General features: G+C 43.4%; 1 protein-coding gene across 3 annotated transcripts in view; it reads right to left on the bottom strand.

Moving 5' to 3' along the window:
• The window catches only part of COA1 (cytochrome c oxidase assembly factor 1), a 136186-nt gene that overhangs the window by 81779 nt on the left and 33413 nt on the right, over positions 1–20994 (bottom strand). For all 3 annotated transcript variants that reach the window (XM_068236360.1, XM_068236359.1, XM_068236358.1), the window contains exon 2: positions 20847–20988. The gene's annotated coding sequence lies outside the window, so the exon portion shown is untranslated. The remainder of the gene's footprint in view (positions 1–20846; positions 20989–20994) is intronic.

Genomic DNA, 20994 nt, shown 5'->3' with positions numbered 1-20994 from the left:
GTGTATCCATGGCTGAATTTTAATTAGTCCTAGAACTAACTTCACTGAGTGGGAGGGATTTCAGCTGGATTTCCATTGGCTGCAGGACTTTTTCCCACTCTGAGGAGTGAGTTCTCTCTGACATACCTGCCATCAGCTCACACTGGTGTTGAGTTCATTTTCACCTTACAGTTCCTCTTTAAGGTCAGATTATTTTATTAAAAGCAACACATATGCCATTGTGATGCCCACCAAACTTGGTAACGATTACTGTAGAGCTAAAAAATAATGCTTGTGACCCTCTCTCGGACACCCTAGGAGAATCAAACAGCCAATATTTGAGACTAATTTGACTTTAATCCAAATTCAAGCAGCACTACTTATACCACTACACCATCATTTTATAAGATTCTCAAATGTCTGAAGGCATTATGGAGAATGCTCAAGCTTTTGCCCAGAAATAGAAGGTGCTGATGGGGCTGTTCAAGCAACAACACTTGTAATTCATGCTTCATGACAAACTACATAGCTATAGGCCTGTGACATCTTTATTTCAGTCACATTCTCACCTCCAACTACTTCATGTTGATTCAGTTCTCCTAGTTCTATTTTTTTTTTTTTGCAAGCTTCTTAACTTTACTCCTATAATATCCCAGCATCCACCTCCTGGAAGCATCTATATATATAATAGAGTAAGTACCTCAACCTTCAAGCAAGAAGAAGAAGTAGCGCCCTGTCCCCAGGGCCGGTCCAAGCAAAAAGAAGGGGCTGGTCCAAGCAAGAAGAAGTAGTGTCATATCAATCAAACCAAGGGCAAAGAGGGATAATTTGCATATTCAGTAGCAGTGCATTGTGGGTAACCACACATGTTCACTTACAGCTGAATTATTGCAGATTTGCTTCTGTTTTAAGAAGAAAAATTACATCAAGCTTTGTTTTTTTTAGTAGGAGGGCTTTTTGGTCTCTCTTATCCTCCTATACATTCTTAGTAGTTTGGGTCACCCTGAGCTGCTTGGTTACTCTGTTGTACTGGTCCAAGCCCAATCTCATACAGCCTTATCAATCCCTGCTAGGTACTGATGAGGACCAAACAACTGAAATAGGCTGTTACATGTGGGTTTAATGTGACAGTGTAAAACTTAAAGCTATAGGCTTGCTTGGCTTACTAAGGGTGAAAAGGAATAATTTGCATATTTAGAAACAGTGCATTGTGGGTAATCACAAATGTTCACTTATAGCTGAAGTATTGCAGATTTTCTTCTGTTTTAAGAAGGCAAATTACACCAAGCTTTGATTTTTTTTAGTAGAAGGTCTTTTTGGTCCCTTTTATCCACCTATACATTCCGAGTGGTTTGGGTCACCCTGAGCTGCTTGGGTAGGCCCCGTTCACACTGCACGCGTTTCCAGCCGCGTTTTGGAAATGCGTGCAGGAGGCAGACACGCACAACATCAGACAGTGCATAGAGTGCACAATCTGATGTTCACAGTGCATGCGTTCCGGACCTGTGCAGTCCGGGAATGCATGCTGCACGCATTTTTTGTAAAAACGCGTGGCTGTCCCATTCACTTTTCAGTGATGGGATCAGCGACGCAACGCACACAAACGTGGATGGCGTGCGTTCGCATGCGTTGTGTTCCGCACGCATGGCCATCCGTGTTTGTCATGTGAACGGGGCCTAACTCTGTTGTACTGGTCCAAGCCCTATCTCATACAGCAATATCAATCCTTGCCATGTACAGATGAGGACCAAAAGTCTGAAACAGGCTGTCACATGTGGGTTTGATATGGCTGTGTAAAATTTAAAGCTATAGGCTTGCTATACACCAGTGGTTTTGGATGCTTGCTTGGCTTACTAAGGGTGAAAAGGAATTATTTGCATATTTAGTAGCAGTGCATTGTGGGTAACCACAAATGTTCACTTATAGCTGAATTTTTGCATATTTCCTTCTGTTTTAGGAAGGCAAATTACACCAAGCTTTGCTTTTTTTAGTAGGTGGTCTTTTTGGTCCCTTTTATCCCCCTATACATTTCGAGTGGTTTGGGTCACCGCGAGCTGCTTGGTTACTCTGTTGTACTGGTCCAAGCCCTATCTCATACAGCTGTATCAATCTTTGCTATCTACTGACGAGGGCGAAAGGCTGAAACAGGCTGTCTACATGTGGGTTTGATATGACTGTGTAAAATTTAAAGCTATATGCTTGCTATACACCAGCAGCTCTGGATGCTTGCTGGGATTACCAAGGGGGGAAAAGGGGTAATTTGCATATTTAGTAACAGTGCATTGTAGGTAACCACAAATGTTCACTTATAGCTGAATTATTGCAGATTTCCTTCTGTTTTAAAAAGGCAAATTACACCAATACAGTGAGCGGCATTGCAGGAAGTGACGACAGTGGAACGCACGATGGAACACGGAAGAGGTGAGTTATCCCCGCCCGCTGCCTCTTACTAATAGTGCTGCTGCTACTGTACTTAAGCAGGAGGGGGAGCGCACATGGGGGACCCAGGTGAGGGGAGGTTCCTGCTGTGCTTAAGCAGGCGGGGGAGCGCACATGGGGGACACAGGTGAGGGGGGGTGGTTCCTGCTGTGCTTAAGCAGGAGGGGGAGCGCACATGGGGGACCCAGGTGAGGGGGGGTTCCTGCTGAGCTTAAGCTGGAGGGGGAGTGCACATGGGAGACCCAGGAGGGGGGGGTTCCTGCTGTGCTTAAGCAGGAGGGAGAGCGCACATGGGGGACCCAGATGAGGGGGGTTCCTGCTGAGCTTAAGCTGGAGGGGGAGTGCACATGGGGGACCCAGGTGAGGGGGGGGGTTCCTGCTGAGCTTAAGCTGGAGGTAGAGCACACATGGGGACCCAGTTGAGGGGGGTCCCACCCCCCCTCCCCGCTGCTATGCCCAATACCCCCTTCCTGCCCTCTACCCTCTTATGCGGCGTATGCTACACCGCGGGTCGGCTAGTTATAGATTTAAATTACTATGTCTTATAGTGCACAGGGAATACTTACTGTGGAACAAATATACTGTATATATTGAAGACAACCAGACTTTGTTTTTTTAAATTTGGCTGCAGTTATACTTTAATGCTGTTGCATAAGCTCACGATTAGCAGACTTGCTGGGAACCAAGGAGTGACTAAATGGGGTTGTTTCATTTTCAGGAAATATTGTTTTGACATGGACGAATTGCAGAACAGTGAAAATGAATGGCAGAGTAAGATGGATAAAAGCATAGGGATTTTCAGTAGATTTAGAAGATTCACTTGTCAGCTGGCGTGTCTTCCATTAAGCCGCTTATACTCCGCACAGATGCAGACAGCAGGCAAATGCCCCAGTTTTTTGACACGCAAGGCTTGAAATGAAATAAACACACAAGAGACAGTCTCTGAGGGATATGTAGATAGTGAGGGATAGAGGTATAGTTCAGTACCGGTAAATGTTTTGTAATCATAAAGGCGAGAAGAACTGGCCCTGATTCAATAAACTTTTCACAAGTCCTTTGCACCTGCTAGCAAAAAAAAGGTGTTCTATATAATTTGTCCAACATTTAGCAAACATTTATATATCTTTTCTTACCTACCGGTAGTTTGTACACTTTTTTTCTTTCTAGGTGATGAAAATGTATTTTCTAGAAAAGATGAGAAAATATCTCCTGGAAGATCATTTAAGAGGAAAGTTCTCTGAATTGGGCCTATTGCTCTTCATCACTGAAGAGACGCAAACAGGGCTGGCCTGAGCAAACCTTGACTTTAGCACCCCCCATCCCAGGATTTCGATTACCACACTGGGTCATTAATGCGCATCTGGACTCAGAACTTCCTCTCTGCTCTACAAGATAAGCAACGGCATAATAACATTTAAAGAGACACTGAAGTGAACTTATTTTCCACATTTTACCTTATAAGTCGCTTCAGTGCTCTCAAATCAAGTAATCCGCCGTGTCCCCGCCGCTAAACGAGGGCTGCAGAGCCCCAAATCCATCCGCAAATATCCACGACCAACTTGGTCGTGGATTTTGCTGTGCTGAGGGGCAGAGCTTCCAGCTGTAGCTCTGCCCCTCCTGACGTCAATCGCCGCACGGATCGCCGCCTCTCCCCGCCCCTCTCTGTGAAGGAAGAGTGAGAGGGGCGGGGATAGGAGGTGATGCGCCGCGATTGACATCAGGAGGGGCAGAGCTGAAGCTGAAAGCTCTGCCCCTTCCAGGAAATGCCGGCCAGATTGCCCCTCGGGGATTTGGGGGCTCTGCAGCGCTCGTTTTGCGGCGGGGAAGCGGCGGATTACTTAGCTTGAGAGCACTGAAGCAAATTATAAGGTAAAATGGGGAAAATTAGTTCACTTCAGTGTCTCTTTAAAGAAGAACATTTATTTGCTACAGCTTACAGAACTCCTGAAATAAATCTGGAGTATGTCTACTGCCTGCATAAGAAAGACTTACGCCGCCTGCAATTAGTACAGAATGCCGCCGCAAGGCTGTTAACGAGCCAACCCCGCCATTGCCACATAACACCAACCCTGTGCTCACTCCACTGGCTACCGATAAAATGGAGAATTCTGTTTAAGATTGGCTTACTGACATTCAAATCCTTGCACAATCTGGCCCCTGGATACCTGAAGGACTTGTTGCAACTGCATCACACCCCCCACAATCTTAGATCAAAAGGACGTAACACCTTGGTCACCCCCAGAGTCCACCTCAAAACCTTTGGAGACAAAGCCTTTTGTCATGCTGCCCCTACACTTTGGAACTCCCTGCCACACCCAATCAGGACAGCTCCGTCCCTGGAAGCATTTAAAGAGAATCTGTACTCTAATATTCTTACAATAAAAAGCATACCATTCTATTCATTATTTTCTCCTGTGCCCCTCTGTGCTGTTTCTGCCACTCTCTGCTGCAATCCTGGCTTGTAATTAACAGTTTTAGGCAGTGTTTACAAACAAACTAACCAGCTTCTAATAGGCTCAGCTAAGCATAGTGTATGAGTCATTCAGAGTATGCAGGGGGCCTGCAGAGGGTGTGTATCGCTTCTACCAATCACAAGCAGCCCTGCACATTCCACACAATCAAGCTTTAGCCCGACAAACAGGACAGAGGAAAGATACATTGATTTATTACAGAGACAGTGCAGTTAGGAAAGACTGCAGTAAGCCAGAGCAGATTAGAACAGGCATAGGAACTTATAGGATAGAAGAACTAAGGCTGAAAAAATTGTTACAGAGTCTCTTTAAGTCTAAACTGAAAACCTACCTCTTCAGTTTGGCATTCATGAACATCTGACTATCTCCTCTGTAACACAAACCAGCCTGCAACCCTGTGTTAATCTGAGACACAGCTATGCGTTTTGAGTCCTATGGGAGAAAAGCGCTTTACAAATGTTATTGTATTGTATTGTACTGCCTGCTTTTATGGAAGCAGACAAAGGGTTAACATCCTGTGTTTACATATTAGCTGTGCCTGCCGAGGACTGCCGAATTTCTGTGCTGAAACAGCTGAGAGATCAAATTATAATTGTGATTAATTGGAGATGAGGGGGAATTAGACATGCTCTTCTCTCTAAAAACACACAGGGTGCAATTCTCACTGATTTCCTTGTGTCCTGTGCAAAAGTTTAGGTCCACATTAAATGACATTTGCAAATTTGTACATTGGGGCATATTCACTAAATAGGGGTAAAATTGCAGTGCATATGAAGAGCACAGTAATTCCACTGTTACTTACACCAGTTGCATAGCATGTGTTACACTAGCACATTACTTAGATAATGCAGGCAGCGCTTATACACAACTGACATAAGTAACACTGCCTGTGTATGACAATTTCACCACTAATTAGTGAATATGCCCAATAGCGTTTTTGCTTGCCCATAGATATAGCCAAAACGTGTGTCTATATAACCCCCACCCCCCTACCCCAAACTGTTGCCCGGACAATTGATGCAAGGCCATTAAGGGCAACAGTTACTGTGCACGTGTGCCCACCTTTATTGAGGGTCTAGGGGAAAGAGTGAGGGTTGGTTTGAGGGTGCTGTGGAGTGTGGGAATGATGGTACTGGGGAATGGAGGATGCTAGGGGTAGATGGTGAGAGAGGGTCCAGGCAATTTTGAGGCTTAATAGCTGTCAGGGAAAAGTTAAAAAAGTTCTCTCAACATATAGATATATAACTAGCTTAGATACACGCATGCTAAATGTATTCTCCACCAAAGGATTTGTAGTACCATTCCTTCAGTCTTGTGTTGCACAAAGCCCTACAGGTGTAGGGAATGAGCAGAGGCCTCCACCTGCTGTTTATTGCCTTCACTGAACATGATTCAACACAAGAACATGTATTTGTCAATTTTGTCTGTTTAGTACAGATTTGACCTCAAAACAATGGCCTCAATTCACTCAGCATTACCACATTCGGTAATGCAGAAAATGACTGATTTTACCGCTCACCTTGCCAAATGCCAATTTACTAAACCTATTACCGAACTGAAAATTACTGACTAGTGAGGTAAATTACCGACTTGTGTGGTAAATACCTCAAGAAATGTAAAGAATTTCACAAAGATAAATGCATTCGGTAAATTAAGCAAAAGTGTTCGGTATTTATCTCCAGCTCTGACCAGCCAATAACTCACACTCTCCATGCAGTAACCTATTGACAAATGTAGCAGACAGCCAAAAGGGATAGCTAGGCATCCAATAGGGAGAGCTACACAGCCCTGCTTCTCACCCTGATTTGATCCGATATCTGGGAAGGTGGGACTTCAGTCTGCCAGAGCAGTAGAAGGAGACTTTTAAGGCTTTTTTTTTTAATATGCCTTTTATGAAAATCACTAGTAGACTCAGCCCGTTCAAAAACCAACTCTAGGTCTATGGCCGCCGCCGCCAGTGCGCATGCGCACGCAACTGCCGCGCGCCCAGCGCAGGCGGGAGCCCGCACCCACCCACCTCGCTCGCTCCACCCGCACACCTCGCTCGCCCGTCTAGCTCCCTGGTCCCAGCTGTGAGTTACTGCGCACATGCGCAGTAACAAAAATCCTGGGACACAGGGACAAAACTGCTGGATGCAATGTTTTTTTTTACGCATACAAAACGCATTACATTGCGTCACCATTGATTTTCATTATGTGTGTTTTTGAAAAATATACAACAAAACCAGCGTTTTTAAAAACGCAGGAAATGATCATGCGCTCCCCCTTATCCACAATAATTACACTCGGTAAGGTACAAAAGTGCAGGTCCCCTTGCGGGTACAGACTCACCAGATCCTAAGGTCTTAAGTGACCAAGCCTCACTTCCGGGGGTGCTGCCCCCCCCCCCCCATCGCCTCTCTGGCTGTCAGATTTCCTCCAACGTCTGCTGGCTCTGCTGCACTTTCCTTCCCAGTCGTTTGGAATGTGGAAATAAAAACAAGAAAGAGGGCCCGCCTCTATTCGTGCATTACCTCTTTGTATTTGTATAAAAAAAAGTTTAAAAACAACTCTGTAGCAAAAGTCCGTAGGGCAGCGGGATGGGTTACAAAAAACGCATATTATAAAACGCATACAAAATGCATATGTGTTTTTTATATGCGTTTTTGATGCGGCCCATTGACTTACATTGCATGCATAAACGCTGCGTTTTCCGCAATGCTAGCGTTTAGCATTTCTGCTTAGTGTCATCGCAGCCTTAAAAGGCTATTCTGCATTCTTTAGATGTGAAAATCCCCCCCTCTTCAGTGACCAGGCTATTTTTTTGCAAATTAGGGTTCTGCAGCTTTAGTGGCTTGCTGCAGAGCCACAGATCCGTGCACATAAATGAACCCCCCCCCTTTCTACCCACCAACAGAGTTTTCCGTTGGTGGACTCTGACCTCTGCTGCAGGAAGTTGTTTTGTTTTTTTTTAACTAATTTAATTATCTTTTCTTTAAGATAAAATTTTGTATTTTTTAGTTTATTTTTTTCGACAGCCATCCCTCCACCTGCCAGCCAATGACAGCGATCAGCTGTCATAGGCATTAGCCTATGATAGCCGATCGCTCCTGAGCCTCCAGAGGGGACAGCCAAGTGACACGGCTGTCCTCAGTACAGCGCTGCCGTAGATTGCAGCACTTTACAGTTTAGACGCGATCGTTAGCATCCCTAGCAAAACCAGGGGGGGGGTGCGGGGGGCGCCGTGTTCACGCCAATTGGCATGACGCAGTCGTAAAAGAGTTAAAGGGAAGCCACTGATGCACTGGGCAGAAAACCCATACTCATGCACGGAGTCGCAGCTTGCTGTCCGACCTGCTCCACAGCTGGTAAGTGAGATTTACCAAGCAGTGCTTAGTGAATTGAAGCATGCTTATTTGGTAAATTAATAAAGAATAGGGGTTCTGGACGCACTTGCAGTATCAAAAATAGTTGCAATAGTCAGCATGTCAGAGCACCAGGAGACTGGTGAGACTTAATGTAGGATTGACCAGCACATTCAGAGCCAAGAGTCTGAAGTAACTAGTCATTTTATTCAAAAACATTTTTTTTTCAAAATTTAAGGAAACAACAGGCGTAGAAAGCCAGGAACTTACATTCCATTGTAATTTATACTTTGTTGACTGACAATTGCCCAACAACCGGCCGTATACGCAAATGGAGGATAAACACAGAAATAGTTACGTCAGCCTCCATATCCCCACCCCCCCCCTACGTCGGGTTCCGCTATAGGTGTCGCAATAGCAGTAATATACCCAAGATAATAGGAAGTGGTGTGTGAATACCTGACTAGTGCGATATAAATACTAAATACCCAATAAATGCTTCAAAAATAGAAAATACTTTTATTAATATAATTATCCACTAAAAAAGATTAAAAAACATATGGGATGGCCACCCCACCACGCAACCACCTAAATTCACACACAGCAGGTGCATTACTCACACAGGCCACTAATTGGAGTCTTTATATAGATGATTGGGAAATTAGGTTTTTGGGGTATTTTGTGCAAAGCTTGATAAGGTCACCAGATAATGATAGCTGACGAGCAGATTCACTACCACATTGTGAACAAACCACAGATCCTTGCGGACTCACAGCAGCATAAGCAGCATCACAGTGGGAGTCAAGCAAAGCAGCATAAGCCAAAAAGCAACAATTGACGTGTTGGATTGATCTCACCAGTTCATAGGTGCTAAGTCCTGAGCATCATGTGCTAGACACCATCGATCTCCATAGTGGATAGTATGCAGTTCCACAGGGATCAACCTATGGTCAAGAGTGTGCAGTGGTGGCAACGTACGGGCGGTGTGGCATCCACGGGATCAGCACTGATGGCCCGATGCGCAGCAGGAAGTCATGCCAGGCAGATGGTGTTAGCCAATGATACCCACGGATAGCTACGGGTTGGCGTGTCGTCCCATGGAGCGAGGAGTGCGCCTTTCGACAGTTTCGCCGGCTTCTGGCTTCTTCAGGGGGTGTGGCCTCACTCTCGCTACGGAGATCTTTCATACAGCCATTCACCAATGAGAAAGTTGGTGGGCGGGGTGGGACCGTGCAGACCAACTCAGTATACGTCACTAATTACAAGGGAGACGCAGATCACCGGCATTGGACAGCCACTGCCATCCACGTCAGGAACATGTCCCTAAAACAGCAGACAGCCCTTGTACAATACAGAGTGACGTAATGCACGGATAACCCCCCCCCCACATTCACATTCTAGGTATGTAAACCAACGTTCAAAAATAACAGACCAACATGTCTAAAGAATATGCATATCTATCTAAATAAAGTGTATAATGAGAGGGGTCCTACAAAAATATACATAATAATAACAAATGGCTTTACAGCCCTATTATGACATACTCAAAATATGCCTTTAATGGGTCCCATACGGGCCCTATAATATCCTCAATTATGTGTGATCAATACAGACCCAAAAACCTATCCTGAATAGCCACGGTGGTCGGTCGGTGATCAAACAGGACAGTCAATGCTCAGTGACACGCACATATTAATCTGGCAAGAAGTACGCAAAGTTAAGTTGATCATTTAAGCCTGGGAATTCACAGGCTTTTAGATTGTAAATCCATCTGGATTCTCGGCGCAAAAGGAGACGATCAAAATTGCCGCCCCGAATCGTGGGGTGTATTCTGTCCAACCCTATAAAATGTAGGCCAGACAGGCTACCCCCATGTTCTTCTCTAAAATGCCTGGCAACCGGAGAGCAGGTCTCACCTGACTCGATGTTACCTATATGTTCAGAGATTCGTTGTCGTAACATGCGTTTCGTCTTTCCTTTATAAAACGCCCCACAGGGGCACACAAGAAGGTAGACAACCAATTTGGTCTTGCAATTTACAAAATGGGGCAATGCAAATCTCCTTCCACCAGGCAAATAGCAGTAATGCTATAGTACGCAGGGCGCATAAGGGTTATTCGGGGTTTCAGCAATTGCCAGACCCCGAATTACTTCTTACTCCGAGTTGCTAGGACTCTGAGGTGGATTAGTATTTAAAGAGACACTGTAATTAAAAAAAGCCCTCTGAGGGATACTTACCACGGGAGGGGGAAGCCTCAGGGTCCCAATGAGGCTTGTGTGGTGGCAGAATCCAGTCTGCAAACCAAAGCACTCAATGAGACCCAATGAGGCTTCCCCAACCTCTGAAGCCTGCAGGAATCCAGCGCTGGCTCTCCTGAATCCTCCCCCAACAAGCTTGACAAGGCTTGATATATTTACCTCGCCGGGATCCAGTGCAGGCGCAGTAGCGGCTCTTCATTCGGGCTAGGCGGAAATAGCCGAGCCCAATCATATGTGCAGTAGAGTAAATCGATCAGGTTCAGCTATTTCCGCCTTAACCCGAAGGAAGAGTGGCTAGTGCTCCTGCTCAAGATCATGGTAGGTAAATATTTATCTCGGCCGCGATTCAGGGCTTCCGGTAAAGCAACGGAGGGACAGAGGAGGACGAGGGAAGCCTCATTAGGATCCAGAGGCTTCCCCCTCCCGAGGTAAGTACCCCCCAGGGGACTTTTTTTTGTAATACTGATTTTCTTTAACACCACCAGGAATTTGAGCAGCAGCAGGGGGAACCATCATTCGTCTCAACCTGCGCCAAGCTCACAGGCGCGTACTAATACGTATGCTAAAGAGGGTCCTTAGGCTTAATCCGTGGACATCAGGAGGCTCCAGGAAGCTTTATTAATATCCAAGGGTGTCCTACTACTATGGTAAGAATATAACTTTAACCACTTATTCCACCAGTACAGTATATCTACGTCATCTGTGGGTACATCCAAGCCACAACCGCATAGATATACGTTTTGTACTGGTGGCATCCCTGTGCACAATTGGGCGTGCTCCTGTGCACGCCCCCGGCACTTTAAGCTGCATTACTAATTGGTCTAAGGGGAAATAAGTCGCTTTAACCAATTAGCGCCCCTCCCCCCTGCGGATGAACGATCACTGCTGTAGCAACCAGCGGTGATCCTTCATCTCACCCCCTCCTGGCAGAGATCTGTAAAAAAAGCGTGTCCAGCAAGCCTGGCTCACCTTTCCTTTATCCAGCGATGATCCTGCAGCGGCAGCCTCTGTATTCAGCTTCACAGCCACCTCCGTACGTATTTTTAAACTAGAATTGGTAAAACTGAGAAATAATGCATTTTTTCCCCTCTTTTTCCCATTAAAATGCATAGAAAGTCTAGTTTGTCCTGAAAAAAACGATATCAAGATCATTTAGGTGTCATGAGTGAGGATAAAGTTATGGCCGATTAAATAGGAAAATAGCTAATGTCAAAACAAGGTCTGGAAGCGAAGTGGTTAAAAAAAAAAATCAGATGTACTTTAAGAACACAGGAAGGAAGTCAATATATATCTGGGAGATATGAAGAAAAAAACTGGTCCACACCAGTTGGCATACTCTATTAGTAAATATGTTTAGAAAGCAATAATATATCAAGCTATTAAAGGAAAAAGTTGCATCATCTTGATTTTATCTAAAGTGGTAACATTATGTGCCCAAACTACTTCCAACATTCCTAATAATAAGATTAGTTAAAATGCCTCAGGTTTACGGCTTTATTTTTCAGATGTTCTCATTAGCCTGTCCTAATTTCCTCTTTCATCTCCACTTTATATGCTTTGTATGATTAGCCTTGGCTGAAAGATATTTAAACTTGACATGTGACTACAATTACCATTTTTTATACTCTTATTTCCACTAGTTCTGCATCAGTTTTTCTGGATCCAGATTTCTGGATGCGGCTATATACATTAAAAGTTGTCACTGTAGTGACATATAGTAGAATGCAGTAAATGATTTAGGATACTCCCTTTAACATCAACTTTCCTGGTTTCAGCATCAGAAACATTTTATATACCTACAGTATATATTGCTGTATATTAAATGTAGCCCTGCCCTGTGGCACAACTTAACAGCACTAGTACATTTTAGAATGTATATCAGAGAGGAAAGATTTTACAATGGGCAAACACTGACTAATTTATAAATTAATAATGTAAATAAATAAACAATTGTATTCATTAAAGAGAACTTGGGGTGAGAGACCTATGGATGCTGTCACATTTGTTTACTTTTTTTAAACAATGCAAATTGCCTGGCTGTCCCCTTGATCCTGTGTCTCTAAAGACGCGTACACACGCCATACTTTTTCAAACTACGGGTCAGTCTGACCCTCCCGCTCGGCGGATCAGTCAGAGACAGTCTGCCGAAAGCTTGTACTCATGTGCAACTGTCATCAGAAAGATCGCCCTGCGGGAGGGTCTGACGGACCCGTAGTTTGAAAAAGTATAACATGTGTACGCGCCTTAATACTTTTATATAAAGACCAGGAAAAAGCATGTGGATCAGGTGCTCTGACTCAAGTCTGACTAGATTAGCATCATGCTTCTTTCAGGGCTGTGACTCAGACACTACCGATGCCAGAAGATCAAAAGGAATGCCAGGAAACTGGTATTGTTTAAAGGGGAATACATATGGCAGCCTCCATATCACTCTCACTTAGGGATCACTAAGTTATTTTCATTACAGATCCTCTTTCAAAGTGAAAAAAAATACTGAAAATTATTACAAACACATCTTAGTGCTCCTTAAAGGGACTCCGAGCTCATCTAAAAAATAAAAGTTGTACTCACCAGGGGCTTTCTCCAGCCCAGTGCTGGTCGGGAGGTCCCACGCCGGCGTCCTGGCTCCTCTCCTTCTCCCCGCTCCGGAATGGCTGACAGGCCGCAGCCCGGGCGACACTCTCCCGAGTGTCGGGCTGCTCCTTCCGCATATGACGCGGATTACGTCACACGCCGGCCGCCGTGATGACGCGAGGCGGCCGGCGTGTGACGTAATCCGCGTCATATGCGGAAGGAGCAGCCCGACACTCGGGAGAGTGTCGCCCGGGCTGCGGCCTGTCAGCCATTCCGGAGCGGGGAGAAGGAGAGGAGCCAGGACGCCGGCGCGGGACCTCCCGACCAGCACTGGGCTGGAGAAAGCCCCAGGTGAGTACAACTTTCATTTTTTTTGATGAGCTCGGAGTCACTTTAAGACTTTTTTAAAAGTAATATGTTACAATTTGCATACCAGCCAGCTATAAAACAAGCTGATGCTAAAATAGAATCTTTTCAGTTTTGCAATCTTCTCTCTCTCTTTGTGGAGTATGGACCGTCTACAAACCTAACTTCTTTATGTAGGAGTAATTATCTGCACAGAGTGAAGTTTGGTGTTCATTTCCCATGCCTGGTCTAATCCACTTACTGGCAGGAAACCAGAACACTCCCATATTACAGTTTTTCTTAGGAAAAACATTCAAATGCAGATCTCCTGAAAAGTAAATAGAACAAAGACCCTTGAACATCCAGCACTAAAAAAAAATGCATAACATACCATTATTCATCTCATCAGTTTATTTTCAATTCAGGTTTGCTTTTAACAGAGTTGCACTTTAAAGGGGGCCTGTACCAGACAGTCTGGACAAATCTAGCTAGTGCTTTCCAGTAGGGTTTGTTTAACCATATGGTTGGTGAAATTTGCCTTCTTAAAACACAAGGAAATTTGCAATTATTCAGCTATAAGTGAACATTTGTGGTTACCCACAATACACCACTACTGAATATGCAAATGATCCCTTTTCACCCTTGTAAGCAAGGCAAGCATCCAGAACTGCTGGTGTATAGAAAGCCTATAGCTTTAAATATAACACAGCCACACCAACCCTACATATAGACAGCCTGTTTTGGGCTTTTGGCCCTCCATCAATACATGATAGGGATTGAGAAGGCTGTATGGGATAGGGTTTGGACCAGTACAACAGAGTAGCCAAGCAGCTCAGGGTGAGCCAAACCATTAGGAATGTATAGGGGGATAAAAGAGACCAAAAAGCCCTCCTACTAATAAGCAATGCTTGGTGGAATTTTAACCATATGGGAAGAACATCTAGGTTGTACATAACACTTCCTGATTGCAGCACAACAAATACTCATTTGAACTACATAATATATTTAGGAATGCCAATCCTCAGTGAGCAGAAAAGTACTCTTGTCCAGAAAGGCTGTGAAAGTAATAATAGGAAGAAGCAGCCTTTGCTTACTTTCTTCTGAAAATGCTGATTAGCTGTCTGTAATGATATTGCTCTGTGCAAGTGAAAACTTAGGGTAAATACACATGAGGGTTTAATATAGGGTAATGGTCATAGAAAACACATACAGTGGTGTGAAAAACTATTTGCCCCCTTCCTGATTTCTTATTCTTTTGCATGTTTGTCACACTTAAATGTTTCTGCTCATCAAGAACCGTTAACTATTAGTCAAAGATAACATAATTGAACACAAAATGCAGTTTTAAATGATGGTTTTTATTATTTAGTGAGAAAAAAACCTCAAAACCTACATGGCCCTGTGTGAAAAAGAAATTGCCCCCTGAACCTAATAACTGGTTGGGCCACCCTTAGCAGCAATAACTGCAATCAAGCATTTGCGATAACTTGCAACGAGTCTTTTACAGCGCTCTGGAGGAATTTTGGCCCACTCATCTTTGCAGAATTGTTGTAATTCAGCTTTATTTGAGGGTTTTCTAGCATGAACCGCCTTTTTAAGGTCATGCCACAACATCTCAATAGGATTCTGGTCAGGACTTTGACTAGGCCTCTCCAAAGTCTTCATTTTGTTTTTCTTCAGCCATTCAGAGGTGGATTTGCTGGTGTGTTTTGGGTCATTGTCCTGCTGCAGCACCGAAGATCGCTTCAGCTTGAGTTGACGAACAGATGGCCGGACATTCTCCTTCAGGATTTTTTGGCAGACAGTAGAATTCATGGTTCCATCTATCACAGCATGCCTTCCAGGTCCTAAAGCAGCAAAACAACCCCAGACCATCGCACTACCACCACCATATTTTACTGTTGGTATGATGTTCTTTTGCTGAAATGCTGTGTTACTTCTACGCCAGATGTAACGGGACACGCACCTTCCAAAAAGTTCAACTTTTGTCTCGTCGGTCCACAAGGTATTTTCCCAAAAGTCTTGGCAATCATTGAGATGTTTTTTTTAGCAAAACCGAGACGAGCCTTAATGTTCTTTTTGCTTAAAAGTGGTTTGACCCTTGGATATCTTCCATGCAGGCCATTTTTGCCCAGTCTCTTTCTTATGGAGGAGTCGTGAACACTGACCTTAATTGAGGCAAGTGAGGCCTGCAGTTCTTTAGATGTTGTCCTGGGGTCTTTTGTGGCTTCTCGGATGAGTTTTCTCTGCGCTCTTGGGGTAATTTTGGTCGGCTGGCCACTCCTGGGAAGGTTCATCACTGTACCATGTGTTTGCCATTTGTGGATAATGGCTCTCACTGTGGTTCGCTGGAGTCCCAAAGCTTTAGAAATGGCTTTATAACCTTTACCAGACTGATAGATTTCAATTACAGTACTTTTGTTCTCATTTGTTCCTGAATTTCTTTGGATCTTGGCATGATGCCTAGCTTTTGAGGTGCTTTTGGTCTACTTCTCTGTGTCAGATAGCTCCTATTTAACCACCCTGGCGTTCTATTAAGAGTCGCCAGGGCGGCTGCATGAGGGTTTTTTTTAAATAAAAAAAAAACTATTTCATGCAGCCAACTGAAAGTCCACTAGATGGCGCTCGAGGCGTTCTTCTGATCGCCTCCGGCGGCCAAAAGTAACACGGAAGGCCGCAATGAGCAGCCTTCCGTGTTTTGCTTACTTCGTCGCCATGGCGACGAGCGGAGTGACGTCATGGACGTCAGCCGACGTCCTGACGTCAGCCGCCTCCGATCCAGCCCTTAGCGCTGGCCGGAACTATTTGTTCCGGCTGCGCAGGGCTCAGGCGGCTGGGGGGACCCTCTTTCGCGGATCGCCGCAGAGCGGCGGCGATCGGGCAGCACACGCGGCTGGCAAAGTGCCGGCTGCGTGTGCTGCTCTTTATTTGATCAAAATCGGCCCAGCAGGGCCTGAGCGGCACCCTCTGGCGGTAATGGACGAGCTGAGCTCGTCCATACCGCTAAGGTGGTTAAGTGATTTCTTGATTGAAACAGGTGTGGCAGTAATCAGGCCTGGGGGTGACTACAGAAATTGAACTCAGGTGTAATAAACCACCTTTAAGTTATTTTTTAACAAGGGGGGGCAATCACTTTTTCACACAGGGCCATGTAGATTTGGAGTTTTTTTTTCTCACTAAATAATAAAAACCATCATTTAAAACTGCATTTTGTGTTCAATTAGGTTATCTTTGACTAATAGTTAACGATTTTTGATGAGCAGAAACATTTAAGTGTGACAAACATGCAAAAGAATAAGAAATCAGGAAGGGGGCAAATAGTTTTTCACACCACTGTAATAAGTAATACCTTTAAAACATTTACTCAATCTGTTAAAAAAAGTTCCCTAAATATTGCATACCTCACGCATACATAAACTATTGCGACCTATTGGGAGATGTAAGTGTCACCTTCAACAGGTCTAATTTTACACATAATATGTACATATGAGGCATAGACATGACCTTATAAGGTCCCCCTATTGAGTAAGCTATATACAGTGCTCCCTAGTCCAACATGTTTCACCCTTACAGTAGCTTTGTCAGGGACATTCTATATTGGGGTAGATATGTTGATAATGTGTTCCTACTCTGAGAGGAATCACTTAAATCATTCTTGTTATGATTATGTGTTTTCCAAGTGAAAATTTGAAAAAAAAAATGCAAATATTATACCCAGAACATCATCTAAACAAGCTAGAAAATCTGCACCATTTAAAGTCAGTAATGGTGCCTAGATCATGACAGGGAAGAATTCTTGGAATACATCACTCTAGTTGATATGGTTGTATGTGTAGACGATTTTCTACCGGTATATTTCCTCATGACAAGTTCACATCTTTCCAGGAATTTGAAATTTTTAAGTAATGCTGAGGAGTTCCACTTCCAAACTCAGTACAAAAATGATGACATTAAATGAAATCAAAGATTCTGTCAAAAGGCTAAATAAACCAAAAAAACAGCATTTCCCATTTTCAATGGAATTTTCCCAATGGAAGTGAGAGGTGGAAAGACTGCCATAATTTTCTTTTATGCCAGTTACACAGTTGCCATGGTAATCTTCTGACTTCAGAACTGTCTGAGTCACAGCAGCAACATGCACTCAAGCTACGTACCCACACTGCGATTTTTAGAACAATTTTCTCCATGACCAATAATTTTTTTGCGCAACAAGCAATCGTTTCCACAACCTCGCATTGTCAGTACGTGTATAAGATTGGGCAAACGATATTTAGCGAGGTACGGCGATAATTACCTTCACGGCGGATCTTTAACCACTTTCTCCTCCTGGACGTAGAGCTACGTCCAGAAGGCCATGTGCGCTCCCGCGCGCTCCTGCGGCCGATCGCACGCATGCGCACACGCCCTGCCGCGGATCGTTAGCCCAGGAATCAATGAATCAGGCCATGGTGCACGTTGACTGATTCCTCTCCCCCGCAGAAAAAGGCGACAGCTTCTCTCGGAAGCCTTGCTTTTTCTGCCTCCTACGTCCCCCTAAGCGTACATGTTAAGCTTAGAGTGACGTCATGTAAACAAACCTAAGGTTGTCATCTTGTGGGCAAAAAGTAAAACTACATCTACATTAAAAAAAAAAAATAAAAAAAAAATAAACATACATTTACATTAAAAAAATTACTATTTACATCCCACCTTCCCAAAAATACCCAAATAAAATGTTAAATAATAAAAAAAAACATTACTATAAAAGAAAAAAGAAAAACACATAACTATTTACCTAAGGGTCTAAACTTTTTAAATATCTATGTAAAGATGAAATATTTCTATTTTTTTTTATTATAAGCTTGTAAATAGTGATGGATGCAAAACGGAAAAAATGCACTTTTATTTCCAGATAAAATATTGTCGCCATACATTGTGATAGGGACATAATTTAAACGGTGTAATAACCGGGACAAATAGGCAATACAATACGTGGGTTTTAATTATGGAGGCATGTATCATTTTAAAACTATAATGGCCGAAATCTGAGAAATAATAAATTTTTTCCTTATTCTTACTGTTAAAATGCATTTACAGTAAGGTAGCCCTTAGCAAAATGTACCACCCAAAGAAAGCCTAATTGGTGGCGGAAAAAACAAGATGTAGATCAGTTCATTGTGATAAGTAGTGATAAAGTTATTGGCTAATGAATGGGAGGTGAACATTGCTCGGATGCATAAAGTGAGAACGACTGAGGGCTGAAGTATTTAAGATCCTAGACGATTCCCGGGCAAAGTGCCATGATCGTTTGAACTCTCGTTCGCGTCCGACATGTGACATCGCGTGTTACTGAGGGTAGGAAGATGGATCGGGGAATGCTGGTTAATCGGGCCGTGTCGCTGAGTGTTTCCCAATCCATCTAGCAGTGAGTACAGGGCTTCAACCTTTGTATTTAGAATTCTACACACTCATTCTTGGACACTGACTCATGAAGTAGAAAAGACATGGGATCAGTACATCATCCAAGGAAGTGGCATTGTTTAAAAGGCAATAAAGGTTTACTCATTTCCTTAATAAAAAAAAAAATATTTAACAAAATAAATGAGCACAGTACATAAATGCATTTTAAAGAAAACCCTGTGCGCTAAGCTTTTTACTGTGTATTGTGACACTGGCCCGTACAGAGAACCAAATGCGGTTTCTCTGTACTTCCTTCTCTACACTTTAAACGAGTAGACATTGTGCAACTTCCTGTTAATGCAAAGTTCTGGGAAATGGTGGCCAGCGTTTGTATGTGCTTCCTGTTTGTTTGATATGACCTCAATTATCTACAGTGGTATAATGCTGATGTATTACTTTGTATGAAACTGTGTGCAGAAATTCACTCTGCATCACAAATGACCACATTACCAAAAGGAGCAATTTATGAACTTAAAAGTATGTTGAGCATTGTCATTTGTCACAGCAGTCTAATAATTTCATATCTAGAAGAAAAGCTTCTCTAAATGACTCAGATTTGTTCCTCATTATTTAACCTGCACTAAAAATGATAACTGGAAGTTTCCATTCCTACGTAAAGAAATGTAATGTTGCTATGAAGACATATCAAAAAGAATCAAGGTTTCCATTGTGTTGACTGATGCCACTTCCATTACTGCACTATAGAAATGTACATACATGGTTTGGCGGTCTGTAATGAATAAATGGATGGAATTGTGAAAAACTGCCAAGTCGTCCTGAAGCTTTGCAGACCATTCAGATTTTATAATTCAAACAGCTGCATCTCATCTGAGATTGGCTACTGCTTGTATACACATGTGCTTTAGGCTAGGTTCATGATAAATTTAGCAGTGGGTTTGAAATGGAAAACAATAATCTACAAAAATACTGGAAAACTACATATGACAAACAGACTTTGCTCTGTGCAGGGTCAGAATGTAGGTGTAAAATTAAACTCCACAGAATTCTGTAATTTATGTACCATGTTTTGCATTTTACATGCATTTTCTTTTTGTTCTCTTCTGTTGCCTGCTGGATCTTCAGCGCTACTAAGGTTTTAACTTGGAAAACAGAAGTTGGACTTTTAGACCATCAGCAAACACAGCTCTAATAGCATTGTGGCAATTACAGGTTAGGAACCGACTCGTGACTTTCAAATGCTTATTAGCATTTACAGAACACGTTGTATCCTGTTATTTCAGCACATCACCATGAGCTTATCTTGTAAAAAAAAGCCCAAAACAGGTACAATGCCTGGTATGTTGGGCACTGCCATAGGGCGCAATATAAATTACAGCTATGGTGGGGTTGAGAAGGTAATTTAGGTGCCAGAGTTTGTCCATAGGACAGACAAACTCTAAATGAGGCTATGGGGGCTGAGATATCGTAATTTGGTTCCTGGAATTCTTATAGACAAACTCCAGCTGTGGCTATGGCCAGTGAAGGTATTGTAATTTGGTTTCCAGGGTTCAAATAGACATACTCCTGCTGCGGCTATGGCGGCACAGATAGGGTATGGTATAGACAAACTACAGTTATCAGCACAGTGGTAATAGGCACTTGGCTATATTATCGCCAAGAGCCAGGGCTTATATTAGGCACTAGGTTATCAGAGGAGCATCGGCTTGCCTGGTTATCCGTGGAACAGCGGGGAACGGGTTTATGTAAGTAAGGGGATTAGTATATATAGGTAGGTTGAAGGTTAGTGTTAGGTGGGGGTAGGTTAGTGTGAGAATAGTGTTACAGTGGGTGATAGTAGAGTAGAATAGCGGTACCAATATTCTGCTATCAGGGATGGCAAAATATTGATAGTATCATGCACCCATTTTAACAGGAGTCTTTATTAAATGTACGTAAGGGTATCATAGAGCTACCCCCACCTACTTAAAGCTCATTTTCACAAACAAATCTAAAATTACCATTTGAAAGCTTTGTAATAAAAGTGCAGAAATATTACCTTTTTGGGTCAGTTGAGGCTTCTGCAGCTAAAATCTTGTCTTATTATCTTGAGCACATGACCAGACACAGTGGAGTACAGCAGTAAAGATTTAGGTTCTATGGTTGTGGGTGCTGCAGCTATCTGGACTGCATTATTCCCACTGCAA

The sequence above is a fragment of the Hyperolius riggenbachi genome, chromosome 5, assembly GCF_040937935.1.
Source record: "Hyperolius riggenbachi isolate aHypRig1 chromosome 5, aHypRig1.pri, whole genome shotgun sequence".
NCBI lineage: Eukaryota > Metazoa > Chordata > Amphibia > Anura > Hyperoliidae > Hyperolius > Hyperolius riggenbachi.
The sequence above is the reverse complement of the archived record's forward strand: the minus strand, read 5'-3'. Positions and strand labels throughout refer to the sequence as shown.